General features: G+C 24.6%; 1 long non-coding RNA gene across 1 annotated transcript; it reads left to right on the top strand.

The window, feature by feature from the left end:
- Positions 1–1946: 1946 nt before the first annotated feature.
- LOC126552814 (uncharacterized) lies at positions 1947–3109 on the top strand. The gene is made up of 3 exons (XR_007606268.1): positions 1947–2181; positions 2256–2379; positions 2485–3109. It is a non-coding gene; the product is annotated as an uncharacterized LOC126552814 (long non-coding RNA).
- Positions 3110–7189: the final 4080 nt, after the last annotated feature.

The raw sequence follows: 7189 nt of genomic DNA, 5'->3' as shown, positions 1-7189 counted from the left end.
GATGGCTCTGGCGGACCTGGCCTAAATCGTCTCCTCTCATCAGTGCATGAGCACCCTCCATAGCGAGAAGTGCAGGAGCACCACCCAGACAGACAAGTGCAGGAGCACAGCTGAATTTCTCACAACCACTCAAAGGACATTGCCTGCGATAACTTTGCTGTTTCTTTTTCATATAACGAAATTTGTCAAAGTGTTAAATTATTTCTTTCTTGAGTGATAAAAAAATTAATAAACTACATCCTTGTCACGTTGACTACAACCAGAGACAGCTGCGGACAAGGTAAGGTGCATGCGCACCCACATTTAAATAATAATAGCATTGTAGAGTTTACTTGATCGTTCTCGAAGCTCGACCTCGAGAACCCTCCGACCATCAGGAGGAAGGTAATTCCACAAATTTAGAGTAATAAAATATAGGCTAAAATAATCAATAGACTTCTAACAACTTACAAATATATTTGAGGCAATCATTCAAGGCTTGTGTCCCTTGTGGTTGCCGATACAATTTATTCTAATTACTTCAATTAAAACAAAACTATTACTTTCATAAAAATAAAAATATTAATTAACATATTAATATTTTTACTTTTACTAATATTTATATTTTTAATTACTATATTTCAAGTTACTTTATTTTTGCGTTATTACAATAAGTAAATAGGTCACATATGATATAAATATATATACTATACATAATATTGTAAAAACTACTATATAATATATTATGAGCTTTGTTTTTATCAAAAATTAATTCAACCTAGATACCCGCCGTATTACTGCAGATAAAAATATAAACTACTAATTATATACGTTTATTATAAATTATCTTTAAAAATAAAGTCTGTCACATCATAGTTGCTATAAGAACAGTGTTTATATGTAATGAGTAATTATGGAATACATATTCAGTATCTTACTCAAACATTAATTTTCAATATCTTGGTAATAACCATAGGTATCAAATAAATAAAAAAAAGGGTGGTCAAGTTAGTAACGCTCAGCTGTATAGTAGATCAGTATTATTTATGTGTTCAATTTGAATCCAATGATAGCTATCATTGTATACTAAAAACGATTCTGAACAGAGATGACTTTTCAGCCTAGGATATACTTTTCAGTGAATAGTGAAAAAGATGGTTTATGTTTTAATGACTTGAATACACCAGAATTAAACCATGTACAGAAAATGCCAATTTAAACAACCGGTGTGTGTTTCAAGTTTCTACGACTAGTAATTTTTAACTATAATAAAAATCTAAAATTATTTGATAGTAAATCGTTATTTTTCGAGTGAACTATGCATTTCGTAAAAATTTAAACTAAAGATATAGGTAATTTTTTTAATTGGCCTACGTTCAAGTTCTTTTATAATCATTGTAAGCAAAATTTATGGGAAATCTTGTATTAAATTTTCAACTCTTAGCTTTTGCTTAAATTTTGTATAATAAAAAAACTTTTGACTAACGATTTTTGGTTTTTTTCAACTACAATAAGGACAACTTATAATAGTAACCTTGTATTAAATTTTCAAATTTTTTTGGGCTCCCAACATTTTTTATTGACATTTAAAAAAAAAAATACTCAATAAAACTGAAAGTTTCAGTTTAAAAGAACTTTGTTTATTGGAATAATTTTTCTATACAACGAATTAAATCGAATGATATAAAACACTATATTTAAAAAAAGAACCACCTTAAAGTATAAAACGGATGCAGTACAGAAATTGAAATTTTTGTTAAATTATTAAACTATATACTTAAGCCCGGTATTACAATCATCGGTTATGTCTTCGGTTATGTGACGGTCTGTTAAAACATTTACGGACCGTTTATATAGTCAATAGGTAGTTAACATTAATGATGGTCTTTGGATAAAAACGGTCCCAAAAGACTCTATGTCGTTGGATTGTAACAAACGATAATATTGAACTAGTCGTCTATGAATATTTCAATTTTCTCGCAGATGGGCAATATTCATATTGAAATTGAATTCATTAATGATTTCAAGTTTGAACGAATTAAACATTTTTCCAGGCTGCAGTTAAAAAAGTTTTATAGCTAATTTTTAAGACCTAAAATACATCGATTTCATGATATTTAAGTTAAAATATGAGTTCAATTTATCAAACCAAGAATGATATCAAACACTGTATACTAACGTCAAAAAAATTAGCTTCATAATGTAAGTATAGATGAATTCATTATTTATTTTACTAATAATATTAAATAATATAATATAATATAATATATGTACAGTAGAAATCGTTTATTATGACGTTCAAGGGACCAAGGAAAATAGGTTATATCAACTGTTTGTCGTTATAACCAAAATGATAGAAAAAAAATTGTGACTTCAATAGGTACATAATATAGAAAAAAAGTAAAGATAAAATTATTTAAATTAATTAATTAAATTATTATTTTAGAGTTAAATAATTTACAAAATGTTGTTAAAAAAATCTGCCACACCCTATTTCCTTTCTAGTTCTTCAAAATATGTTTTTGGACTGAATGTTTTCAATATAACCAAAAATAACCGTCATAACATCCATATAGTCATTATACAGGCATCATAATAATCGATACAAGTTAGTACATGCAATATAAGAGTTTTGCTGGGACTTTCAATTTAAGGTCATTACAACCGGTGTCATTATAATGTATGATATAACTTACAGTTTTACTATTTTTTTTTTACATATTATTAATAATAATTAAAATGTATTTTAATGTCATAAGTAGTTTCATAAAAAATGGTCCAATTAGTTAATTATTAAAGTACTGCACATACATTGTGAACCATTGATTTGGTCCATTCCAGTAATAATAATTATTATTTCATCAGTGCATAATGTTATTTTCACTAACTTTCTAGTACTTGTGAATGAAATTATCAGAAAACAATAGTAAAATACCTCGTTAACTGTAAGTTTAACTATCTAACTTGTAACTTGGTTCTTTATACATTTTAATATTATTAAGTTTTAATACTATTTCAGAACTTTGGTCATAGTGTAGAACTGTAGAACTAAGAATACAAAATATGATTGATAACTAATTGATAATTGACATTTTTATTGAATTAACTGCTGTATTCTAATCATTACATGCACGGGAATTAAATATCATGTTAGTATTTACGTATTCTATTTTCATATTTAATTATTTTAGTGTAAATAAATTGTTATTACACTAAGTACAAATAATATCAATATCAAAATTCTAAAATGTAAGTCCATGAATTTAAATAATTTTAATTTAAATATTTAATAGTGATAGGTCTTAATTATTTTTCAAGATATTAATTTTAATATTTGAAATAATTATGAATATAATTGATGTAATTATTCAAAAATCAATAAGTCATCATCATTGCAAATATTTGAAATGTACTGAAAATTTTGTAAAATTAAGTTTATTAAGTTTTATTGTTTTAATTAATTATATTATATTAATGTAGTGCCGTAGTGATAAAGTAATTTTAATATAAATAATAAAAGGAATGATTGTTGGTATTAAACTTAATTAATAATAAAAATTGTCTACACTATCTTCTACACATGAAAAAAAATTCTCATTCGTCCCTGTTAATTTTGAGGTACAATGATAATACATGATTAATAAAATTATCTTAATTTGACGAAGCAAGACAAAAATATAAATGTCCCAAAACCTGAGGTTTCCATATTCGAAGAAGAATAAGTAATTTATAATTTTAAGTGTTAATCTGAGGTATTCTTTTTTAGTTTAATTAATACCTATATGTACTTTATACTTTGTGAGTTATGGCTTAAGGTACTTCCGACGATTGTTCCTTCATATTTAGCGACATTGAAATATTATCAATAAATGATAAATGTTTTGGACACCACCATTCTTTACATTCCTGAATTTATTTACATTACAATAATTTTTTTAAGGTTACATAATATTATTTTAATATTGTAAATTATTAATAACATGTTAATAAAAATTCATTATTGAACTAAGTACCTAGCTCATTTACTGATACAAAACTTGCATCAATAGATTCAGTTTTTTCTTCTAAAATCATTTTACCCAATTTTACGCATACCAACTTACATAAAAATTTTATTTTGTCTATTATCACTCATCATGTTTTTTTATATCATTTTTATCAGAAGTTGCATCTTTCTCAAATTTAAATTTTGTTGTTTTAAATACTTGCGACTTTCACTTGTTAATTTCTTAACTGGTTCCCTACAATTTTTATATTATAATTAGCATTTTTAATTTGTATTGTACAAAATTAAATAAAGAATTAAATGTTACATACAATCTCATTGGTTAATATTTTATTTTCATTTTGCAATACCTCACTATCATCAGCACTATCTTTCAGCTCTGTCTTTTTATTATTTAATTCATAAAAAACTGTTTATATTGCTGTATTAAATAATAAACCATAATTAGTTTTATATTATAATGTTAAATTAAAATATTTGTAGTATTGTATTAGATATTTATTTATTATATAATATATTATTATTTTATATAGTTGTCTAATATAATTTGTATTAAATTATAAACATTAATTTTAATTTTAAAAAATTTAAAGATGAAATTATTCAATACAAATATTAATTTATGATCAAAAACTAAAATTATAATTATTAAACACTTGCCTGTCGTAAAACATCAATTTCTGCTATCGATTCTCGGAATACAAATTTGAAAAATTCCAATTCTGTTACATTTTTGTTCTCGTTATTTTTATTGTAACTTGATGTACAATGTACCAACATCTTATCAAATACATCAATTTTTCAAAAATCCATTTTTATGTTTTAAAAATTAAATAATATTATTCAAAGAGGTAAAATTGTTCAACTAATGTGTTAACATAATCCCCGAAAATAGAACTGATGACAACAATGAGAGTATCTGAATTAAACCTTTACACATCAAAGGTAAAATTTTGGTGCCTTTGATGAGATAAATACCTATTTGATTTTTTCTATAATGTGCTTTTTTTTAAAATATAATGTATTCTATTTACCTATATGTATTTAAGTAAGTATGATAAGTCTATCTGACAATTAGCAGCTTTCTGTGGTGAGCTAGCTACAATTGTCACCATATAAGCTTTGCAGTGTTCTTTTGATCATTATTTTTTTATTATTTGATTATTTATTTGAATCATGCCTACTATTTATAAAAAAAAAATGAGTATGCTGATATGTTGGCAGTTTTTAATGAAGTAGGAAGGATTACTCTTAAAGCATCTCGTTTTTACTTACTACGATACCCTCAGGGGAGACAACCACCAAGAGCTACTTATGTGAATACAGACAAATGTTTACGCGAGAAAGGTTAGGTAAGCATTTATTAATTAAATGCTTGATGATAAAAATGTTTAGTAATTATAACTTATTGTTCCTACCTACAAAAAGAGATATAGTATTTAATCATAAAAATAATTTGATTAATATACAAGAAAAAATAGGAAATTAAAAAAAGTAGGAAATTTTACTTAAAATTAAAAAAAGCTTCCAATTGAATTTAATTTACTTACCAACCTAAATCGCATATTACATTTATTACCTACCAAAGTATTCAATTATATTAATTAATATAAAAAATAATAATAATAATAACACATATACATATGTATTTATCTTTAATCTTCGTGGTATTTATATAAACAATTTTAGAATTTTATTTAATTTAAACTGGTACAAATACAATACATACATATATCTACTATAAAATATAACAAAATACTCGCCTTTACGTATTCTACACAATTAATTATTTTAGTACAAATTAATTACTATTACACTAAGTACAAATAATAACAACATCAATATTCTAAAAATAATATGTAAGTTAAGAAATTTAAATAATATTAATTAAATTTAAATATTTAATAGTAATAATATTAAAACAGTATTAAAATTAAAACATTAATTTAATTTACACAGTATCAAAAATATAACATTATAAAAGTAGTGATAAAATAAATAACAATTACTAATTAAATTTTATTATATTGGTAGTTTTCCAATTGGTGTAAAAAAAAAAAAAAATGTTCTATAGTTTGTTTAGTTTTTTTATTATAAATACCAATACAATTTTTTTGGCTAAATTAAAATACATGAAAATTTAATACAGTATTCGTCATGAGTTATATTAATTGTGATAAAATAATTATAAGAATACATAAGCACACATTTTTTTTAAGATTTAATTTTGGGGTATTCAGGTCATTAAAACATAAACCACCTATTCACCACCCAATTTAAAATATATATCTTAGGCTGACAAATAATCTCTGTTCAAAATCCTTTTTCGTATACAATGATACCCATCATTGGATTCAAATTTAACACTCCTATACATAATAGTGATCCACACAGTAGGTACCTAATCTGTAAGAGCGGTACCCACTTGACCACGCTTTTTAAAAAAAAAAAATCATACATTTATCGAATAAATTAAATTAATTACTGTTAAGTGATACACTAATTCCTCTATATATACCTTGTATGTGTGTGTTATATATATATACCTTTATAGTATTTATATTTAGGTGTATACGAGTATATATATATAATATATATGTATATATATTTATTTATCTTGCATTTATTTAGTCAGTCGCTCAAACGATATTATTACAATTGTGCATTGTAAATGTTTAAATCATGTGTAGTATGAATGCTCAATAATAATATACTGTACATTTCGTAGTAGCAATACATACTACAGCGACACGTAAATGATGTGAAAAATAACAAAAAGCTATTCAAATGTATAGTATGTATAGTATGATATTATACTAATAGCGTCAGATGTGTCAGTAGTATAACGAACGAGGGAGAACGGCTGTGATTCTAAGAGCTCTATAAAATATTATATTATCATTATTCGTGTACCTCGGGCCCCTTGCTTTTTTTTTTTTTTTGATTGATTTGTCTTTTCATCAGTTACGTGCCCTAGGGGATGGACATCTAAAACAGTTGTCAGCATTTAGATGGACATTGTGAGATATTTAAATTTGAATTTTACTGCGACTCTATAAAATGTGTTTTGGTTTAAAAAAAATATATATACCTATACATTGTTATATTTATGGCATTGTGACAACAACGCATAATATAATAATTATGAAAAACAGACATTACTTACCAATACTACTTGATCAATATAAATAAGATAATCTCTAT

The sequence above is a fragment of the Aphis gossypii genome, chromosome X (assembly GCF_020184175.1).
Source record: "Aphis gossypii isolate Hap1 chromosome X, ASM2018417v2, whole genome shotgun sequence".
Classification (NCBI taxonomy): Eukaryota; Metazoa; Arthropoda; class Insecta; order Hemiptera; family Aphididae; genus Aphis; species Aphis gossypii.
This window is presented reverse-complemented; position numbering and strand designations above follow the sequence as displayed.